At 34.5% G+C, this 24174-nt stretch overlaps 1 pseudogene across 1 annotated transcript in view; it reads right to left on the bottom strand.

The window, feature by feature from the left end:
• The window catches only part of LOC100409086 (methyl-CpG-binding domain protein 1-like), a 141320-nt pseudogene that overhangs the window by 68489 nt on the left and 48657 nt on the right, over window positions 1-24174 (bottom strand). The window contains exons 2-4 of the transcript XR_013532562.1: window positions 20659-22366; window positions 14765-19563; window positions 6337-11886 (exon numbers count right to left, since the gene is read on the bottom strand). The product of XR_013532562.1 is annotated as a methyl-CpG-binding domain protein 1-like (transcript). The remainder of the gene's footprint in view (window positions 1-6336; window positions 11887-14764; window positions 19564-20658; window positions 22367-24174) is intronic.

Genomic DNA, 24174 nt, shown 5'->3' with positions numbered 1-24174 from the left:
TGGATTTGAAGCCCCCACACAGAGTCACCACTGGAGCACTGCCTAGTGGAGCTATGATAAGAGGGCCACCATCCTCAAAACCCCAGAATGGTAGATCCACTAACAGCTTGCACCATGTGCCTAAAAAGCCACAGGCACCCAATAGGCAATATGTGAAAGCAACTGAAGGACTGTGTTAGAGAAACTTCCAGGGTGGCTAGGGGCTTTGTTACCAATGACAGAATTTTCCTGCCTCTGGCCAGCTAGGGACTTTGTTCCCAGGGCAGGGATTTTCCTGGCTCTGGGCCCTGAAGGCGGAGGCTCAGTGACTCACAGTTTTAAAACAGTAACCAATCCAGTAAAGGATTCAAAGATCAACTTATCCAGAGAAAGTTTGAAAAAACCGCTCTCATTGGATGAGAACAAGAAGGGGAAGGGAATAACTCAGGAGCATAAATTCCAGTCATCCAAGCGTGCAGCAGCACCCCTTTGGATTTCCTTCCATGGGGTGGAAGCTGTCCTTTCACTCAGCCTAATAAACCACACTACTGCACACTCTTTAGGTCCATGAGTTCTATTTGAGCTATAACACTTACCGTGACACCGAGGTGCCCTTCCCCATTCATCAGGGTTGGAAAGGCCAAGAACCAGAGTTCCAGAAAATCTGGTTACACAACCATGGGGCCTGTACCCTGAAAAGCCTCAAGGCTAGAGCTGCCTGAGATTTTGGAAGGCCACCCCTTGCACCACTGTGTTCTGGATGTGAGACATGGCATCGAAAGAGATGGACATTGAATGACTGCCCTACTGAATTTCAAACTTTCACTGGGCCTGTAGTCCCTTTCTTTCAGCTGATTTCTATCTTTTGGAATAGGAATATTTACCCAATGTCTCTACTCCCATTGTATCTTGGAAATAACTAACTTGTTTTTATTTACAAGCTCATAAGCAGAAGGAACTTGCCTTGTCTCGGAAGAGATGTTGGACTGTGGACTTTTTAGTTGATACTGAAATGAGTTAAGACTTTGGGGGACTATTGAGAAAGGGTGATTATATTTTGCAATGTGAGAAAACATGAGATTTGGGAGGAGCCAGGGTGGAATGATAGGGTTTGAATTTACATTCCCACCTAACTCATTTTGAAGTATAGTCTCCAAAGTTGGAGGTAGGGCCTGATGAGAGGTGACTGGATAATGCGGGCAGAATACCCCCTTTGGTGTTGTTCTCCTGATAGAGTTCTCATAAGATTTGTTTGTTTAAAAGTGTATGGCACCTTCCCCACCTGCTTCCTCCTACTCTAGCCAGGTAAAGACATGCCTGCATCCCCTTCACCTTCTACTACAGTTGTAAGTTTCCTGATACTTCCCCAGCTTCCTGTATAGCCTGCAGAACCACCAGTGAATTAAACTTCTTTTCTTTATAAATTACCCTGCTCAGCTATTTCTTTATAGCAGTGCAAAAATGGACTAATACAGACATACATCGATGAGTATTTCATAAACAACATACCACGTAAGTTTATGCAGCAAAAACATAGCCATATATTTATAAATATTTCACTCTGTGGAATGTCATGAGAAAATAGTAATTTTGTGTTTATCAATATCTGCATATTTTCAAATTTACAAAAGAACATACATTTTAAAGCAAATTTTTAATGAAAGGTAGATATATTTTGGGGGCACCAGCCTTCCTACATCCTTTTCATGTGGAAAAAGATTTGGGAAGTCCACCACATTATTTTTCAGGCCATGGAATACATTTTTAAATGTGCTGTTAGCTTCTCCAGTTGTGCCTTAACTGATGCATGGTCTAAGGATTATGATGTCCCTTTGCATAGGTTAAAACAAAACAACAAAACAAAACAAAAAGCCCACTTCTATACATTTTAGGTGAATAAATTTAAATGTTTGGTATCACAAAAACTGATAGAGAATATCAAAAGAAGCCAGGAAGGACAAGGATTTCAACACTAATTTTTCTGCCTTATTTTTTTGCAACTACCACTGCCCAAGTGCTATGGTGGGATGTTTTTTATTCTTTAAATATGAGCATATTAAATATCAATACACAAGAAAAATTGGCTGTTATCACAATAAAAATCTTGAATAAGACTTGATTTGGAAACATAATTATTTTGGTTAAATAAAAATAGAAATTTTAGATAATTCCTAATTTAGGAAGATGAATTTCTCTAGTGCTTAATGTTCTAGGCACTGTGATAAGCTAGTTTATTTGATGAAAAAGTTTATTAAATCCTCTTTCAAGATTAATAGTATTATCACTCCCTGTTTTAGGAATTGAAAATTCCTAAATTTTCATGAGCATAAGAAGGGCAAGTAAATTTTCCAAAATCACATGGTTTGTAAGAATTGATAGTCAGATTCAGATTATACCTTGATCACTCTACCATATTTCGCTTTATACATCTTCTGAAGAATCCACTATGACATTTTCTGCTGAACCTCTGTCCTTAACAAGGAAGTCAGACTAAAACTGATTTTGATGTTAGCATTGGATATTTTCAGTCTCTATTCATATAGAAATTACTATTCTAGAGAAATCACTATAATTTAGTGATTCCAATGTGAAGTGGAAGAGACAGCCTTTGTTAGACAGACAAAAGTTAACTGGAGGTTATCAGAATGTGAGTTCAAAAATATGAAATAACACATTTATTATCTTACCTTAGAAAATTGTGATTTCAGAAAATAAAAGATTAATATATTTTCTTATCTTTCCAAGCTATTAAGCCACCTTTCAATTTCATTAGTCAATCTTGAAGGGGTTTTGTATTCTCCATCTAAAGTGTTAATCTGTGGTTTGTAATTTTTTCAAAGTAAATGATAAAACTAAAAGAAGATACATAATAAGTATTTTTTGTTCAATTCAATACATTCCTGTCTTAGTAAAATTTCAGCATTGCTATGAGTTTATGCACTGATATGCTCAATTCCTGAGAAATAGTTAACAAAAGTTGGGAACATGTCAGACTCCAAAATTTATGACGTTTTAACCTGAACTCTCCTTTAGTCAAATATTAAAAGCTAAAAGATTATACTTTTATTTCTAGAGGCCAAGTAACTATCTGGAAAAAATGGGATGGGATACTGTAATTTCTGTATAGGCACAGCAGCAATTTCTGCCATTTATCAAACCTCTAACCTCATTTTAATAGCATTATTCACTGTCTGGGAATTGAACTATACTGTTGGCTCAGGGCTCAACAAATTCTAATTAAAAAGTATATAACATTGCTGAAGAAAAGAATAGAGGCAAAGTCAGAAATACATCACAGCATCCAATTGCTGGAATTTTATTTGTATATTTTCTAGAAAAAAATAAATAATAATATTTATGTAAATAATTCTCTGATTTCTCTCTTTTAACACACACACACACACACACACACACACACACACACACACCTACAATCCTAAATAAACAGCAACAAGTGATTGTAATAGGGTGAATCTCTGAACAGAGATGGATGAATCCACAGAATATGCCATGATATCAGATTCTCAAATTTGAGGTCCTGGCCTCAAGTTTTTTAATCATATAAGAGAGGGACATTGGTACAATAGTTCAACAAATGCCCCTGCAAATATATTTAGAATTGAGATATATTACAAAGGTTATCCCTTCAAATATGTTTTGATTATGAACAATCCACTTTCTTTTAAATTTTTTTTTAATTATTTTTTGAAGACAGAGGAGTCTCTGTTGCTCAGTCTGGAACATAGGGTCAGGACCATGACTAACTGCAGCCTCAACTTCCTGTTGAGCTCAAGCGATCCTCCCACCTCAGCCTCCCAAGTGGGTGGGACTATAGGTGAGTCACAATGGCTGTACCACTCTCCTGTAATAAAGCTCTTCCACCTCCAGTTCCTTAGCTAAATTGTTTTTTGCATTCAGAATTACCCTAAGTTAGGCTCTAGTAAACTATTATGAAGTGAAATGAAGGTGATAGCATTTGAACTGAGGTTCTAACAAGTAGCATTTAAAATTGAAAACTATCCATCTGATAGTTCTCTTTTTATTTTGATACACAAAACGAGATGAAATCCTTTCTTTTATAATCATCTATTTGTCCTGCTAACAATTTAAAGGAGAATGAGAAGACTATGATTTTGTGGTAGCAGACTATTACCTCAGAACCCTTAATTTGCATTTTATTCATTTCATTTTTAGCATTATGTCTAAATCACACAATGTAATTCCTTACTTTCTAACTGCTGACTATATCTGATTTGGTTCAGAGGATCTTTGAACCCCTGGTTTTTAAAATCTACTTGTCTTTCTCAGGCATATTGCTTTTGTTACTCTTACCTGATACAGAATATTTCCATGGGTTCATACTGGGTTTCTGTGACCCAAATATAAAATATCAAGCAACAAAAATTAAGAAAAGAAAGTATTTTGTGTTTAGAGAGCAGCATTCAAACAGCCACTGGATTAAAGTTAGCTTTGAAGCTGCATGATGAGCAATAGAGATTTCTTACCAAGATATACATTACCATCTCTTTGTGACTTGCAAGAAATAATTTGCTGTTTTAAGTTTAATGTTAACCCAAAGCTTCTTTGCTGAGGGATCAATTTCTAGCCACAATAAACTCATTTGTTTCCGTTTTGATTGACAAACAGGGTGCAAAGGTGATGTTCATTTCCTTCCTTTCTTCTGTCTCTCCTTACTACATAATTAGCTAAAAATAGAATATAATAACCTGATTGGTCCAGCTAATACTTGAATACATGTGTATATCAGAATGTCTTTATAAACTAATCTCAGTTGTCTTGAAATAGGAGGATGAGATTGTCTTGCAATGGAGACACAAAACAGCAACCTTGGTCATTGTCAGGCTACTGCTCATAATTATAGGACATTTCTAAGATCACTTATATCTCTTCTCTTCTTTACTATGCTCTGTTTCACTGCTATATTCTTGTGTGAAGCAATATAGACCTATGTGCCTCTAATTTTCTTTTCTTCTCTACCCTGAATTGATGAATCAGTTATTGCTTGAATCTGATATAATTGTTTACATGGAAAAAACAAAAAGGACAAAAAAATATCATCAGATAAAATGAGGGAATATAGTGGTAGTTGTTTGGTAGTAATATTACTATGGAAAAATCAGCAGCTTTAAATATATAAATCACATGTATTTTACATATATAAATTGTGCTAAAATACCAACAACAATTATAGAAATCCAACAAGTGCAGGAAACCAACTTATATTTTGAGATAGTACACTAGGTTTAGAGGGATCATACATGATGGTTTCTGTTAGACAGTCTCACTTTATGCGTCTTTACACATAATTCAGATTTTTAAATGTAAAGCAAAGTTTATTCAAATTTGCAATCCCATAAAATAGTGGGCCAAGGACATAAACAGACACTTCTCAAAAGAAAATATACATGCATCAATAAGCATGTGAAAAAAAGCTCAAAATCACCCATAATAAGAGAAATGCAAATCAAAACCACAATGAGATACCATCTTAACCAGGCTATGATTAAAAAGTAAATAACAGATGCTGGTGAGGCTGTGAAGAAAAGGGAACACTTATACACTGTTCATGGAAGTGTAAATTATTTCAACCATTGGGGAAAGCAGTATGGTGATTTTTTAAAGAGTGAAAAGCAAAACTACCATTTGTCCCAGCAATCCCATTACTGAGTATATACCCAGAGGAGTATAAATAATTCTACCATAAAGATACATATGCACGAATGTTCATTGCAACACTATTCACTATACCAAAGTCATGGAAACAGCCTAAGTGTCCAGGAATGACAGTCTGATTAAAGAAAATGGTACATATATATACCGTGGAATACTAGGCAGCCATAAAAAACAAAGATAATGTCCTTTGTAGGAACATGGATGGAGCCAGAGGCTATTATTCTTAGCAAACTAATGCAGAAACAGAAAACTGAATACTGCATGTTCTCACTTATAAGTGGGAGCTAAATTATGAGAATTTCTGAATACAGAGAAGGAAACAATAGACACTAGGGAATATTTGAAGGGGGAGGTGGGAGGAGGGAGAGGAGCAAAAAATGTAACTATTTGGTACAACCCATAATTTCCGTGTGACAAAGTAATTAGTATGACAAACTCCCATGACGTGATTTTTCTGTGTAACATTCATGTGTACCCCTGAGCCTAAAATAAAAGTTAAAATTTTTCAAAAAAACCCAAAATTCATTGATAATAGTAAGCATTACAATAGAGTGGAACAGATTTTGAAGACCTCATCTTTTACTGCTAAGATTTGCCGTGGTCTAGAAATATGTGCTGCACATGCACAGTAAACATAGTTGTCATTTTAATATGCAGTAAAACCTGAAAGAAGATCCTGGGTAGTCCATGTCACTTTTCTGACACCCAACAGCTTCCAGTTCCAGGTGGTGGGAGAAGAATGTGCCACTGCTGCCTCTTTCAGACACTGGAATAAATACCAGTTATACTGTGGCACTGTGAAAGATACATGAAGCAGCTAGTTAGTCATTAGGTTAGAGTACTTGAATAAATACAAGAGTTCAAAGGAAAAGTGTTTGAAAGATGTATGGCAAAACAGAGGCTCAAAATTTCTGTTAAGGAACTTAACACAAAAGAAACAACATACATATTGATACAGGCTACAACTCAGATGAACCTACATAACATTTATGTTAGCAAAAAAAGCCAGATACAACAGACTACATATTGTATAACTGCATTAATAGAAATACTCAGAATGGCAAATTTATAGAGACATAATGTGGATTATCTGTGTTTTGGGTTTGGGATGGGAACTGGGATTGACTGCAAAGGGGAAAGTAGTTTGTTTTTGGTATAATGGCAATGTTCCAAAATTAGATTGTGGTGATGATTGCATCAACCTATAAATTTAATGAAATTCACTTAAAAAGTTAAAATGAGAGAATTTCATGGTATGTAAATAATACCTCAATTAATTAGCTTAGTTTCATCATTTATTGTGTGTAATAATTGTACAACTTTTAATGTATTTTACCATCTAGCAACTGTATTTTGTTATGGAATAATTGCTTTCAGCAGCAATGAGCTAAAAAGGTGGAAGACGGGAGTAAGTATGTTTAATGAAAAGTGAGTAAATTTCTATTTCTCAAGAAAGTTGAAAGTGAAAGTGTTACTTGCATAAATTATTTGTCAATGTTTACCATCCCCCATGGAGGCCATAGTAACGTCACTGAATATGAGAACTGGAAGAGACAGATCTGCTGAAGACATATTAGCATTTACTTCAAAAGTTGAGAATTATTTTGGGAAGAATGTACTTGAAGTAAACAATTTAATATATAAATCTGCAGAGAGAGTTTATATATAGCTTTCTCTAAAGCATGAATTTTCAGTTTCACTATTCTAACAGTATTATTTAGTCTTAATCTCACATTTTCCTTTTCAGAATTAAAAAGTGAAGCAATGGGTGTTAATGCATTAATTCCTTTCACAGAAAAAGAACTTCACCAACAATTAAATGATGTCATATTCTCATTACTGTCAGCAGATGCTACAAAAATAAAATCAGTTCATTCAAAGATGATTTGATTTTGTTTCTGCCATTCATGGAATCTAAGAAATGTTTTGGAAGTCCATTCTGTCCTAGGTGAAACATTTAACACCATAATAAATGCTGATATAAACCTAGTTAAAGGTTAAACATAGAAATCATAATGAATACTGATACAAATTTAGTTAACAGTTAAACATGGAAACTGTTTCTGTTGCATGGGTGACTTTAACTAAATCTAAACAAGTTGTAATACTTCACCAATCAAAATAAAATTTGGAAATAGTTTTCATATATGTATAACATACATATATAGTATATAAACATATAAAGATAGAGAATATATTTGTTAGTAATTATGTGGGAAAAGAGGTATAAAGTACATGGTTTATATATAGTTAGAATAACTGAACTACAAATTTTTGTGACAAAATTGAAGCTGAATAAATATTTCAGTATGACCACATACACTTCCTTTACTTTCTGTCAGAATTCCAATTTTATAAATGTTTGCGTCTTTGAAGAATGAAGCTGAAATAGATGAAAAGGGAATAAACCTACATTGTTGAGAATGGGAGATCAGAGATCTCATTGACAAGACATTTTGAAAGATTTCTTGGGGACAGGAAGTACACATTGATACATCAAAACAAAGTAGTTATTTTCTGGATAAGATAAAAAGGAAAATACGGGAGCAGAGATAAAATAAGTCTTCCCAAAAAAAGGCCTTCAGATAAATTGTCAGGCATATATACAAATAGTAGGACCAGTTGGTAATGAAGGAAGAATGTTAACTGGAAGCACTATCTATGGAAAAGCTACCTCAGCTATCACATTTTCTGCCTTGTGACACATGCAGAGCACTTGGCAACACAGAATTTATACCCAGGGATTAAACTGAGAGCTCTTCTCTAATGGAATTAACTAATATTTTTGAGCTGATCTGACATGGGTACCCTTTTGTATTCTTGCACCCCATATTCAAGAAATACCTATCACACAGAGAAAGTGCTGTTTGCATATATATTGTGGACACAGGCAAAGAAACCTGCATTGACTAAATATAATAACTAAACTAGGATTTCACTCTTAACTATGGCTGGAAAAAAAGGATTTGCCAAATATTTGAGAAAAAAAATCAAGCAAAAAAGAGATCAAGGTAAAGAAAGCAACTGAATTTGGTGAAATCTATTTTATGGAAAAAAGAACTTAAAAGCCTTGAAAGTAGTATCTTGACAAAGACAAATTAAAAATATTACATTAAAATCAGAAAAGTAGTTTTTAAAAATTAAAAACATAATTTCCCAAATTACACACATACACAAACACCAATAACATAAACATACGAGGTTCAAGGAAGTTTCCTCAACTTGAATAAATAAACTAAGTCAGTGGACATAAATGAAAGATAAAAGCATAAAGCAGGAGGTCCGATATCAGACTAGAGTACTCTAAAGAGATCAGAAAAAAGAAAAGAAGAAAATAATAAAATTAAAATTAGAAGAATTTGCCTTAGAGCTAAAGAAAAGCTAGAGTTTTCAAATTAAGTAATTTGCCAAGGTACATTTATTACAAGAAATACGTAGGAACAAAAAGGGACAGAGACTACCAATACAGACAACAGATGGATTTCAAATGCATTATATCTGACAAAAGAAGACGACATATTGCATGATTCCATTATGTGTTACTCTGGAACAAGTAAATATATAAGGAGAGAAACAGATCAGTGGTCACTAGGGGCTGAGGGAGAGAGAAGGGCACGAATAAAAGAGGGCATGAAGAAAAAAAAGCCAAAATAAATCCTAGGTGATGTCATGGGCTCGCCTTAAAACCAGTATGATTTTGTGGAGACAACAGATATTCTCTCATGAGTCAGTAATAACCAATAGTCTTCTGTGCTGAAAAGTTGGTACCAATCATTAGGAGTCACTCAGTGATCCATTTTTGGCCAAAATGCAAGTACATGAGCTTGCCACATAGAATTAAAATGCTGCAGGGTCATTTGTCAGTGTTGTTCGACATGCAGTGACTGTTTTCCGTATGGAAACCATAACCATCAGGTATATATAAACCAAATAAACTGAGGCCTGAGCCTAACACACATTTATTGTAAAGTCTGTAAAAGTAAGACAATCTTTGAACATATACCATTTGTTTTCCAGACTTCCTCAAATTATGTTTCTATAAAAGTAGTTATAAAAGGTAAATGCCACAAATGGTTCCTGAGCATCACCTCAGTGAAAAAAATGCACGACAGGGTTTTTAGATTCCTAGTTGGCCTAATGTGATGTTTGTCATCTAAAAAGTTTCTTAATAGTTGGTACAAATATTTAGGAAGCAAATGGATCTATTACAAAAGATTGGTACAAAAGGAACTTGTCTTTGAAAGAAAATCCATTATTCAGGGTTTTTTACGCATTTTAGCCAGCTCATGAGCAAACTATAGGTAGGTGTTTGACTCATATCAAGGAGTGACTAATAATGTAAAAAGCAATATTAAAAATTGAGGGAATCTAAGTAACATAGTTAAAAGTAGCCATAAGCTAGTAACAAAGAAAAAATATACCTAGAATAGAATAATGAAGATTAAAGCATGACAACCACAGGTTTAATCTTTATTATTCTTATCTTCATTCTGTTCTGTGGTGGGAGCTCCCAGCATCTCAGGCATTCATCTACCTAATGCAAAGTACTTAGGCTGAGTTAGCACCTTTCAAAGACTGTTTAAGTAGAGGAGGGTGTGAGTGTGTGTGAATGTCAGTGTGGGTGAGTGTGTGTGTGTGTGTGTGTGTGTGTAGGGGGCTTAAGAACTCTCAGCTTGTGGTATCTGATAAGGACAGTTTTGGGGGATGGTGATTTGAGTATGGTATATTTTTCTTTAATTGAGAGGCATGAACGTAAACATGAAACCTTTGGATTTTCAGATGTACTGGTTGTTAACGGTACCACATAAGGTCCTATCCATCAGGGTTCAAAAACAGCCTTTTTCTAGTGTTATGTCCAGAAAATTAAGTCTCTAGGTTTTAGATCAAGCAAAGGTTATTTAAGAGGATATTGAGAAAAGGCTACACATAATTATTGATTAAATGGTATGTTGTGTAAATCCTTTGAAATATTTAATAATTTCAGTTTGTAATAATGCAGAATCTAGAACTAGGGGGGATATTCAAAAACACATCAGATATTCAGTTTATAGGAAAAGCTACCAAGGACACCTGAGAGAGTTAACCTCACTGCCATTAAAAACTATTGTGTAAACCATGGTATAGCCATATAATGACAAACTCTGGCAATAGAAAGAGATAAACTGTAGATCCACACTATAATATAGATGAATCTCAACATAATTATGCTGAGTGAACAAATCCAGACAAAAACATGATACATAATAAATAATCTCATTTTTATAAAATTCTGGAAAACACAAACAAATCTGTAGTGATAGATAGCAGGTCAGTGGTTTCCTGGAGACAAAGGCAGAATATGAAGAGATGGGAAGAAGATGTTACCATGGGGAATAAGAAACTTTTGTAAACGATGAAAACTTATTTTGAGTTTCTGATGATTTCATAAATATATACATATGTGCAGACATTTCAAATTACATTCTTTAAATATGTGCTATTTATTGTACATTAATTATAACATAATTAAGTTTTCAATACAAAGTTAAGACGTCGTCATCATTATCATATAATTTAGTTAAATGTAGGCATACCTTAGAGTTTGGTTCCAGAACTTCACAGTAAACCAAGATCGTAAACAGCAAGCCACATTTGTTTTATTTTGTTTTGTTTTTGTTTCCAAGTCTGTACAGAAGTTATTGTAGTTTATTAAGTATGCAAATACTATTATGTCTACAAAATAATATATATATATAGGTATATGGATTCCTCAATTTAAAAATGTTTTGTTGCTAAAACTCATAACAATCTTCTGAGCTTTCAGATACTGTAATCCTTTTGCTGGTAGAAAGTCTGACCGGGCGCCGTGGCTCAGGCCTATAATCCCAGCACTTTGGGAGGCCGAGGCGGGTGGATCACGAGGTCAAGAGATCGAGACAATCCTGGTCAACATGGTGAAACCCAGTCTCTACTAAAAATACAAAAATTAGCTGGGTATGGTGGTGCATGCCTGTAGTCCCAGCTACTCGGGAGGGTGAGGCAGGAGAATTGCTTGAACCCAGGAGGCGGAGGTTGCGGTGAGCCGAGATCGCGCCATTGCACTCCAGCCTGGGTAAGAAGAGCGAAACTCTGTCTCAAAAAAAAAAAAAAAGAAAGAAATTCTTACCTTAATGTTGATGGCTGCTAACTGATTAAGATGATGGTCACTGAAGACAGGGGTAGCTTTGGCACTTTCTAAAAATAAGACAACAATTATGTTTGCCCCATCAATGTACTATTTCTATCATGAGCAATTTCTCTGTAGTTCAGTGCTGTTTCATAGCCTTTTACTCACAGTAAAATGTCTTTTGAAATCAAGTCAACCCTCTGCAACCCTGCCACTGCTTTATCAATGAAGTTTATATATTTACTAGTCAAGGCTCCCTAGAGGAACAGAACTAATATCTGTATATATATCCCCTATTAGTTCTGTATTATATTATACTATATATATTATATATACATTTAATATATATATAAAATAAATACACACATATATGAGTTTATTTAGTAATAACTTACACAATAACAAGAACCTACAATAGGCTGTCTGCAAGCTTGAGGAGCAAGGAGAGCCTTTCTGAGTCTCAACACTGAAGAACCTGGAGTTCAATGTTTGAGGGCAGGAAGCATTCAGCACAGGAGAAAGACGTAGGTTGGGAGGCTAGGCCAGACTCAGCTCTTTACATTTTTCTGCCTGCTTTATACACACTGGAAGCTGATTGGCTTGTGCCTACCAGATTAAGGGTGGGTCTGCCTTCCCAAGCCCACTGACTCAAATGTTAATCTCCTTTGGCAACACTCTCACAGATACATCCATGATCAATATTTTTCATTCTTCAATCCAATCAAGTTGACACTCACCATTAACCATCATAATGTAATACTCTAAATCCTTAGGTGTCATTTCAACAATGTTCATAGCATTTTCACCAAGAGTAGATGCCATCTCAAGAAAGGACTTTCTTTGCTCATCTATAAGAAGCAACTTCTTATCCATTTAAGTCTTGTCATGAGATGGTAGCAGTTTAGTCACATATTCAGGCTCAATTTCCAATTCCAGTGCTCTGGCTGTTTCCACCACATCTGCAGTTCCTCCCTCCACTGGATCGTTAAACCCCTCAAAGTTATCTATGATGGTTGGAGTCAACTTCTTCAAAACTCCTGTTAATGTCCATAGGTTGACCTCCTTACATAATTTGGAATATTCTTAATGGCATCTAGAATGGTGAATCCTTTCCAGAAACTTTTCCACTTACTTCCTTACATCCACCAGAGGCATCACTCCAAATGGCAGTAATAGCCTTAAGAAATGTATTTTTTAAATAAGACATAAAAATTAAAATTCCTTCTTGATTCATGGGCTGCAAAATAGATGTGCTATCAGTCATGAAAATAACATTTTTAAAAATATTTCTATCAGAGCTCTTGAGTGACCAAATACATTGTCAATGAAAAGTGATGATCTATAATTTTCTGGATATAGGTCTCAAGAGTGGGTTTAAAATATTCAGTAAGCCATGCTGTATACCAATATGCTGTTATCCAGGCTTTGTTGTTCCATATAGCACACAGAACAGATATAGCATCATTTTTAAGGGCCCTAGGGTTTTCACAGTGATAGATGAGCATCCGCTACAACTTGAAGTCACCAACTGCATTAGCTCCTAACAAGGAGTCAGCCTGTCCTTTGAAGCTTTGAAGCCACACCTTGCTCTAGCTATGGAAAGTCTTAGATAGCATGTTCTTCCACTAGAGGGCAGTTAAGTCTGTATTGAAAATCTATTTATTATAGTCATCATCATCAATTATCTTGGCTATTAATAGATCCTCTGGATAACTTACTACAGCTTGTAGATCAGCACTTACTGCTTCACCGTACACTTTTATGTTCCAGAGACGGTGTCTTTTCTTAAACCTCATGAATCAACTTCTGCTAGCTTCAAACTTTTCTTCTGTGGCTTCCTGACTCTCTTAGCCTTCACAGAATTGAAGAGAGTTAGGCACTTGTACTGGATTAGCCTGTGGCTTCAGGAATGTGATAGCTGGTTTAATCTTTCATCCAGGCCATTAAAACATTCTCCATGTAAGTAATAAAGCTATTTTGCCTTTTGATCATTTCTGTGTTCAACTGGACTAACACTTAATTTCCTTCAAGAACTTGTTCTTTGCAGTTATAACTTGGCTATTTCTTATAAGAGGGCTAGCTTTTGATCCATCTCAGCTTTCAACATACTTTCCCAACTAAATTCAATCATTTCTAGCTTTTGATTTAAATTGAGAAACATATAACTCTTCCTTTCACCTGACTCCTTACAGATCATGGTAGGATTATTAATTGTCCTAATTTCAATATTGTTATGGCCCAAGAAACAAGGATGACTATGGAGAGAGACAGAGAGAGATGGAGATATGGCTAGCTTGTGGAGCACTTAGAACCCACATACATTTATCTACCATGAGTGCTATTGGTGGCATCCCAAACAATTACATAGTAACAGCAAAGATCCCTGATCCCAGATCACCATAACAGATATAACACTAAAAAGCATTTGAGATATTTTGAGAGTCACCAAAATGCAACATAGAGACAAGCAGTGAGCACATGCTGTTAGAAAAATGTTACTGATATACTTGCTTGATGCAGAGTTGCCACAAATCTTCACTTTGTAAAAACCATACTATCTATGAAGGGCAATGAAACAAACTGACATAAAAGAAGGTATTTCTGGCTTGCAATTATAAAAAGTTTTTCGAAAACATAATTTATGTAGAAAGCTTGAATAGTGAAAACTTTAAATTTAATCTTATTTAAAGGAGAATATCATATCTACTAAAACAATAGAGAAGCCACAGAGTTATCTTTAAGACAAGATTACAAACTCATTTAAATTAATATAAAGTTATACATTTTTATCAAAAATATTATATAAACTTAAAAAAATGTAATTTACAAATCTTACATTCATAAACAAAATTTCAATCACATTTGAAAGCTCCTCTTTTATCTTGAACAAAGGCCTTTTCTTCTTATCTTTTAACTATCATTACAAAGGCTATTATTTAAACTTACTGTGCACATTTCTTAAAGCAAAAGAATCACAGTTAATTTTTTCTTCATTTTCTTTAGACATTTTTAGCTGTTTATCTGAAATAGATATTCCTAGAGTGTGCAAATAATGACGAAACAATTGCTTTCTCCTGATCAATTTTCTGAAAGAGAGGCAAAACGAGAGAGAAAAGTGGAAAAAATGGTGAAAAATGTGTTATCTTTAGACAAATGTGAAATAAATCAAGGTTGCCTGGGGCTTTTTGGGGTAGCTGAAAGAGGAAAAGGCCAAGCGTCTCTGGGAACTTGGCCTGGCCCTGGGAGTGGGGAAGAAGGAGAGGGAGAAGCTGAAAAGAGGGCAGAGTAAGAGTTGGATGAAGGCAAGGAGAGTGGAGTAGGATTGAGAAGCATCCACCAGTGAAGCAGCCTCAAGCTTTTTGCATTTTTCACTTATCTTTTGTATTTGTTTCCTATAGCATCCATAAGAAATTACCACACATTGTGCAGCTTAAAACAACAGAAATTTCTCAAAGTTCTGGAGGCTAGACTTCTGAAATGAAGGTGTCTGCAGAGCCACACTCCCACTCTGAGAGCTGTAGGAAAAATTTTTTTCTTTCATCTTTTGCCTCCCAGTGGTTGCTGACAGTCCTTGGCATTGCTTGTCTTTGTCATCACATTACTCCAATTTTTCCCTTTGTCTCTACACAGTCATTTTCTCTCTGTTTCTCCTCTCTGTACTTAAATCTCACTCTCCTTCCATTAAAATCGCATCAGTCATTGGATTTAGGACACAATATACCTTCACCTTAACTTCCCTATTTCCAAAAAAGATCACATTTACAGACATCCAGGAACAAGACTTAAATATATCTTTTTGGAGGACACAATTCAACCCACTACACCTTTGCTGGAAGTCTTTCAGAGAACCAGTGTTAGGGTCTTTAGAATTACATTAGAATTGTCTTCAGAAGTTTTAACATGACAGAGAAAGAAAACCATTTTTTAATTGTATTTTTTTTTCTTTCTTTCTATACCAAGGCACCTCTTAAATGAACAATCTTGTCCATGTGAAATATTCCCTAAAGGGGCCACAATAATTCCAATTTGCCTTTGGTTAGATTGAGCCAATTAGAAAGATAAGCAAATGAATTAGCATAGTTTTATGTGTAAGTAATAAAGGTGTGTTTCTAACCCAGTGAGTTGGGGCAGACCCGTGAGTGAGAGTTAGGATGACTCCATGAGAAACATACGATCAATGAAAAATGACTCTTGTATAACTTTCCATTACAGAATCTAGTTAAAAAAAAAAAGAGCAGAGGGAAGCAGCGCTAGAAAGCTCTGTAAAACACTGAGCTAAAAACAAAGAGGTTTCACACACTAAGTGTCCTAGCATGTGGAGAGTCCTAGCATGGTTTCATAAAGGTGACCTAAAACTAACTTTTCCATAAGGTGCCTGACTAAAGACTTACTCAACTTCAGCCCCTGGGGCCTGTTAAATGTAAGCTTATCAGCCCCTCCCTATAGACATCTCTTAATAGCTAAAGCATAACACAAAAACAGAAAGACAAATGCAGACAATCACAAACATCAGAGTTTGTGAAGTCAAGACTCACCAGGACATCCAAGTATGGCCAGTACATCATAATCTAAGAAATGAATTGTAAATCTGACATAAAATTGCTCTCTGAGACCATCAGAGCCCAAATTCAGTGTGAAACTTGATCATATCAGAGGTCCAGGCTACCCTAATCTTGGAGACACATGTACACTGTTACCTAGCCATTGATCCTGGCATACAGCTTCTAAATCTCAAATATTGGTGGAATCTCCACTATAAAAGTCTAATCAGCTAAAGAATACCAAAAACCAGCCAGCACTCAAACATGGTAACTCTCAAGTAAGAACTGTGGAATGTCCCTAAAAGAGAGAAAGAGAAAGGGAACCAGGGCATGCAACTCAACTAGTGAGAAAAAAGAAACAACTTTTGCAAAGTTGAATCTCTGCTGAAAGATTTTGGATAAAAAAAGAAAGTTTGAAAGAAGGAGAGTCAATTCTGAATTGACACTACCTAAAGCAGGATTAGAAGTGGAGATTAACTAAAAAGTGGTTACTGTAATGAGCTGAGGGCAGTTTAACCATTTCATATTCATAGGCATAAATCAAAATAGCCAAAAGAGTATGGGATATAATTGGTAAGAACATAGCATCTGGGCATAGTACCTCATGCCTGTAATCCTAACACTTTGGGAGGCCAAAGTGGGAGGGTGACTTTATCATAGGAGTTCAAAACCAGCTTAGGCAACATAGCAAAACCCTGTCTCTACAAAAAATATAAAAAATTAGCCAGGTGGTGTAGTGCACACTTATAGTCTAGCTACTCAGGAGGCTGGGGAAGGAGGACTACTTGAGCCCAGGCTCAAGCCCACAAAGCTACAGTGCACTATGATGGCATCACTGTACTCCAAACTGTGAAACAGAGTGAGACCCTGTCTCAAAAAATAATTAATTAATTAATAATATAATTTAAATAGCAAACAGTAGTCACCACTCAATAAGTGGTTGCTAAGGCATTTTACAACTGGTGCATTAACTAGGGAGAAACAATGCTTTTTCTTAATTTTGCAGTTGATTTTATCTCTGTCTCTCAATCCTGATTAAATGAAGAGCTGCATTTTCTTTTTTCAGTTTTAGCCCATTTTTCTTTCAAGCCTGAATTGAGTTTTGCTCTTTCAAATCATAATATTGTCACAGGACCAACAGGCTCATATGCCCACTGTCCAGTCACAGGCCAAGCTCTACTGACACAGTAGAGCTTGCAGCGGAGAAAGAGTTAAATAATCATAGGCTTCCCAGCAAAGAGGTGGAGGGAGACCCTAAAATCCATCTCCCCCAACGAAGTCTGGGCAGGGTTTTTAAGGGTATCATGGAGGGTGAGGGGTTGAAAAACTAGGGGCATTGATTGGTCAGGGTAAGGGAGACAAAAATCATCAGAACACAGAAACTGCTTTCTTTAGTGAGTCAGCTTCTCTATGGGGCCCTTCAGGAAGCTGACATCAGTAGTTTCACTGGTATGCAGGACCTGAAAGAATATTTCAAATGGAAAATTTAGTGTTTCCTAATGTTCAAGTTGCTATTTATAGAATAGTTAAGGAAAAGTATAATCTTGTAACAGTCTGTGATTCTGAGGCAGTAGACATTGAACAGCTATGAGGAAGAAGGGCAGAGAATAAGCTGAACTAATGATGAATGCAGAATGTGCTGTAAATTTGGTTTATGTTTGCTTTTCTCCCTCTATTCTTCCCTGATTAATTTTGTAAAGTTTATGGGAATGGTTTAAATATTTAAACATACTTGTTATTAGTACGTTTTTAATTTGAAGAATCAATAGAATCATTATCTAAAAAAAGTTTTAATAATATTTGCAAAACAGAATGAACATGTTAGAAATCTTAGAATTTATATTATTGTATGGCTGATAGAAACAAGCAGGCGTCAGACAAGGAAGGATGCACAGAGACATTAATCTCTTCATTAAGTGGCACGAGAAATAAAGTTTTAGTTCTATTCTTCAAAGTTATAGTGTTAAGAACTGATAAAAAGATAATATAAATAGGAAACAGAGAATTTAATAATGTATTTTACTTAATGTAATCCATCATCTTTCATATCTGGAAGAAGAAATATTAAAAGTTTGATTAATTCATTAATTCATTAATTAAGAAGAGCAGACATATTATGGAGATAACAAACAGAAAATTGACTGAAGAAATACTTAACAAATACTTAGAAGTGCTTGCCTTTGGAGCTTGAAACTATTGGTGATCCTGTATGGCAGGAGAATTCTGCCTTTCTACAGTTAACGGTTGTGGTGGTGGGTGGTGACTTTCTATGTTTTAAATCCAGTGTATGTAGAATTTTGATATAAAGAAAATAATGTGAAAAAATTATGTTAAAATATTTAACATTTTACTAAGGCATCTAAATGGAGATTTGCATAAATGAGAACACATGGACACAGGGAGGGGAGTACTAAACACTGGGGTCTATTGGGGGAAAAAGGGGAGGGCCAGTGGGAGGGGGAGGTGGGGAGGGATAGCCTGGGGAGAAATGCCAAATGTGGATGAAGGGGAGAAAGGAAGCAAAACACACTGCCATGTGTGTACCTATGCAACTGTCTTGCATGTTCTGCTCATGTACCTCAAAACCTAAAACGCAATAAAAATTTAAAAAAAAAAAAGAAAAAGTATGATTGTTTTTGATTTCAAACAGGAACACTAGAAAGATATCAATTCTTTATACATGTGTGTAAATAGATACAGTTCCTAAAACATAACAGATTTTATTTTTGTTTATAAAAGTGTATGTGTAACATAAAAATTAAGCTCTCTCTTTAAAAATAGGTGTGTAAACATTGCCAAGGGAAGTCATAAAATAAAAAACTTGATGGATAATTTTTCAAAATCAGAATTAAACATACCCTAATTGAAATGAATTGATACCATCACAGGGATAGACAAAACAATCACCAGATCATGACAGAATGCCAGGAGGAATAAAATCCTCATAGTTCTGTGCATGCTTAACTGGTGGTTCAAAGCATTGCAAGATAAGTATATTGTTTACTAAGTGATGTTGTTATAACTTTCTAGCTTTTATTAAATAAATGAGATTGGATCATTCTCTTACCTATTATAATAAATGAGTTCAAATGGATCAATATTCTAAATTTAAAGAAATGAAAACACAAAATACTACAGGAATTTAATCGATCTCTTTCTCTCTTACACACACTTAATCTCAGATAGAGTAAATCTCTTCTAAACCTGAAATAAAACCCAAGACAATTATTTTGTTTATAAAAGCGTTTAAAAACTTTTATAATTAAAAACTCACTGTGAACAAAATAAAAAACAAACAAGAGTCCAGAAAGAATTGTTATATTTAGGACAATAATATTTGTGTAAATTGTTCATCTATGATAAAAATTAGGAAGCTAGTATAAGAAACAGAAAAACTTCATAGAAAGATATTCAAAGCACACTGAAGACATACAGAAAACATTTTGAAAAGATAGTTTATTTTACTATGGAAATCCAAAAGACAATTCACTTAGAAATTTGGCAAGGATAAAATGTTATAATATAAAGTTGAACCTTACAAAATAGCAGATATCCAGCTGTTCTTAATCTATAAATCTGCAATTTTATAGGGTTTGACCCAAATGTCATTTTTTGGAATGGCTTGAAAATAAATACCTTAAATTAGATTAAGAAGTTTGAAAACAAATAAACATACATATTTGCAATAGCTATTAAATTAAAATTTATGCAAGCCATAACTTAGCAATAAAAGTTCTAGGGATAGATCTACTCACTTATGTATCCATTGATACTAATTACAGCACTCTTTTTTATAACAAAATAAAAATCAATTTTGGGGAACAGTTTAATATACATCTCTAATAGAAATATTATCTTAGAGATATAAGATCTGCAAAAATACTGTTAATAAAAATGATGATAAAAAGAAACATCTGTATCATATATATATACATACCAATTTGCCTAGAGAAGTTTGAAAATTGGCTGAAACTATATAATACAGGCAACTGATTATTTCTATCTCTGGGGAAGAGAACTGATGACTTGTTTTATAAGAAAGTTTTGCTTAGCAGCCTATCTTATTCTGTACTATTAATTTTTAAAATGTTTGTATATCATTTTCATAATTTTAAAGCAAGCAATTTTAAATAATGGTTTGCTTATTAGAATGAAATTTCTTGCCATGCCTGAAACATCTAGGTTATCTCTTAAATTTGAGTCTTTGACAATCCTGCATCCTCCAATTCTGGCATTCTTAATTTCTGGCAATTCCTAGTCCCTAATTCACCTTCAGGCCTTCACTTCTATGTTACTTACTCTAAGAAGCCTTCCAGCACTCCCGAGACTGGCTTAGGTGCCTGAATAGAAAAGCATCAAATATTTATTAACTTTGTGGTATCATCATATTTTTTCGTAAGTTTTATCGTTTTGCTCTCCCTCAACATTACCAAAAGTTCACTTAAGAAATCCACACTGCCATATTCAGAATCATAACTCTAGCATTTAAAGTAGATTTAGGATATCATTTATGTTCAATAAAATATGCGGCAGTATTAAAGGAATTCCAAACAAAATGTACATAAGATGTATAAGATATAATTAAGAGGAAAAAAGGAAGAAAAGACAGAAGAAATCCAAAATTTAATTTGTCAGATCATAATATTGGCTAGGCCTTGATTTTTGTCCTTGGTGGCTAACATAGGACTAAAGCCAGTCTCGGATTTATCATCATCAACATCAGTGTGAGAGGAGAGTCTTCAAAGATATACTTAAACAGATATGCCATAATGAGGCAAAATAACATTATCAACGACCTGTGACAATCTTTTTCTAAGATTATTACAATAGTTCTATATGGAAAGTAAAGAGCTTTAGTAAAAATCTAGGTTACTTTTAGAAGCAATGAGACTCTACTAGAAAGAAATACACTCTGTAAAAGAGTGTGAAGTAGCCTTTAGTGTGTGCCTTTAATGTCTTCAACTATAATTTATGTCACTTCAGTAAAGCCATTACTCCATAATCAAAAATTCTTCCTTTTGGTTTTACAGGAAGATTGAAATTGAAATTAATACCTTAATGTAGAAACATGATGAACTGCCTGTCAGTAAAGTCCGTGCTTGTACTTTTACAAAGTTCAATATCTAGTTCTTCTTGGGTACTATGACTCATCTTCATGGAAATCATTTGTGGCATTAAAGAAAGAAAAGGGATGGGAGTCTCTTAACAGTGTTTGAAACTTCTCCTAGGTTCACATGATATTCAGTGCAACTCTACAACCTGAGCCAATTATATGTTCACATTCAGATCATTTATTATCCACTAATAAGAAGGCAAAATGAAAAAGAATGGATGTAACAAGCAAGTAAAGAACAATTTTGATGCTAAAAAAAGTTCATCACTAAACTTAGATGCAGTTTCTGCAACCCATATCCTGTTTAATATTATTAGTTACCATAGTTGTTCATAGACCGAAAGATGGCAAGTTTTATTATTCAATTTAGCTGGTGAGGCTAAACTAAATAGTCTCTCCTCCTGAAGAGGCAATGTTTACCTTCAGATGTTATATCTCAGAGTCTTGGCAAAATACATGCAAAAATGATGACTTCACAGTGCTTTAGATGTATTATCCTTAATATAGAGATATAGCCCTTAATACTTTTATTTATTAACTTCTAGCTAGTAAGGAAAAGCAAGATGTTTTATGACTGAGAAGAAAAGCAGGAAAAATAATTTAGGTTTCTATTTTTTATTAATAAAATAAGTTGGCAACTCCTGCCAAACCTACCTCATAAAGGTTCTGCTAAGATAAAATGAGACGAAGTATGACAAAGTGTACTATAAACTGTATATATGTGTATGTTTATGTGTGCGTGTATATATATACATATAAACATTAACATTGTTGACAATTGTTATTATTTAGGGTTACCAGTTACACAAATGATGTCTGGCCTGTTATTTCCTCTCTTCTCCTTTTTTAAAATTTGTTTTCATTGCAAGTTTCTTTCCTGGCCTTCCTCCTGAACTAAAAAAAAAAAAAAAAGGTTCCAGTGAAATACATATTTATCCAATCCTTGGAGTGGTACTACTGCTCATTCTTTCATTAACTCCTTTGGGCAGTTGTAGACATTTTTGGAGATTTAGGTTTCAAGGAGGAACTCTGACTTTCCATGCATTGCTCTGTCCAAATCACAGACTGATCCCAAACCCTAGCTAATTCCAGTCTTTCTCCAATATTTGCCTAAAATAATTACAAAAAGAAAGTCAACATGAAACCGGAGCTAGATGTGTCTTTTGTGAGATGCCATGGGCACACAGCTTGGCTTGAAGCATCTCTCACTAGTTCCTGGCCAATTATCCCCATCTTTCCATTGAGGTAGTTCCAGTATTTATTTCCCAGAAATCATGAACACATAAGAATAAAGAAACACTTTCCTATCAACTTTTGTCAATTTTTCTTAAAAACAGTTATTCATCACATACATGAGAATTCTCCCAAACATTGAGTTCTCAGTCCCACATCAGAAGGCTACAGAAATAGGAATTTGGAAGATGGGCAGTAAGTTAAGCAGCGGGTTAACTATCTTAAGAAATATGAGTAGCTAGCCATTAAAAACATAGTTCCAAGTCCTGCTCCAAAGATTTCCTGCCACAAATTGGTTAAGGTGATGATGATAGAATGATGTCAACTGTGGTGCTTCTAAATTAATACATTTTGATGTTAAAGATGAAAATACTAACAACTAACTTTTTTTAGCCATATGATATTGGTGGTACTAGATTTAAGACTTATATTTTCTATCTGGTTTTTTTGCAGTCAATATTGTTCAAAATCTCCTATTTCCCAGAATGAATAACAGTGCAAATTTCCATACCTTATAGTTGGAACTTTACCTCCTGCCAACAGAGGTGTGGCCTTGCCTTTAAATCTATTTGAACCACAGTTAAGGGCACAGCAATCCAATATCAGTACATTTCCCAACATAAGGGTTATTCAGGATTATATACCACATTCCAAATTGAACTTCACTCTTATTACAGTGGTTCTTATGAAATGAGATTGAAGCTCATGCCTGTCTTATCACTGGTTTATCACAAAAGAAAAAAAACTCCACAAGAAAAATATGATTTACAGATTGTAAATATAGATAAAGAAAACCTCCTTTCATTGTCTGGCCATACCACATGCCAAACAGTAAAAAAGAAGCAACATTTGTAGAGATTCATCTCAGAAGTAGTTATACACAGATTTTTAAAATAAGAGAATACTTAGCTTCTTAATCTAAAATGTACATTTTTGACAACAGATTTTTCAGAACTTTTCCAAAGACTAGTCCCAATGAGTAGTGGCTAGGCATTTATTTACATTTGTAAATATGCAAGGTGCAAGCATCTGATTTTCCCAAAGACAGAGAAACAATGTTCTATTTCAATCTACCTTTATCTATCTTTCTAATTATCTATCTGCTTATTAATTTATCTATTTTTCATCTTATGTGGTTTAACCCTAGCCTTCATTTACAGGTAAAATAAATGGAAAGCAAGTAGTAAATTAACAAATCAAATGGTCTAACAAAAATAGAGTAGAATATAAGATTTAAATAATTGTCAATGGTTATGTTGTGGTGACAATAAAAGACAACTCCTTTTTTACTCCAGGAGCTCTGAGACATAATAGTCATGTCATATGAATAGTCATATTCATAGCTGACATTGCAATGGACTGCCTCAAGTATAAAATTTGCATGCGATGTGATCATTGTATATCACACGAGGAACTAGAATTATTGAAATGTGATCTGGGAAATCCTATCTACTAGAATGCTGCTTTAA

Source organism: Callithrix jacchus, chromosome 2 (assembly GCF_049354715.1).
Source record: "Callithrix jacchus isolate 240 chromosome 2, calJac240_pri, whole genome shotgun sequence".
Taxonomy (NCBI): Eukaryota; Metazoa; Chordata; class Mammalia; order Primates; family Cebidae; genus Callithrix; species Callithrix jacchus.
The sequence above is the reverse complement of the archived record's forward strand: the minus strand, read 5'-3'. Positions and strand labels throughout refer to the sequence as shown.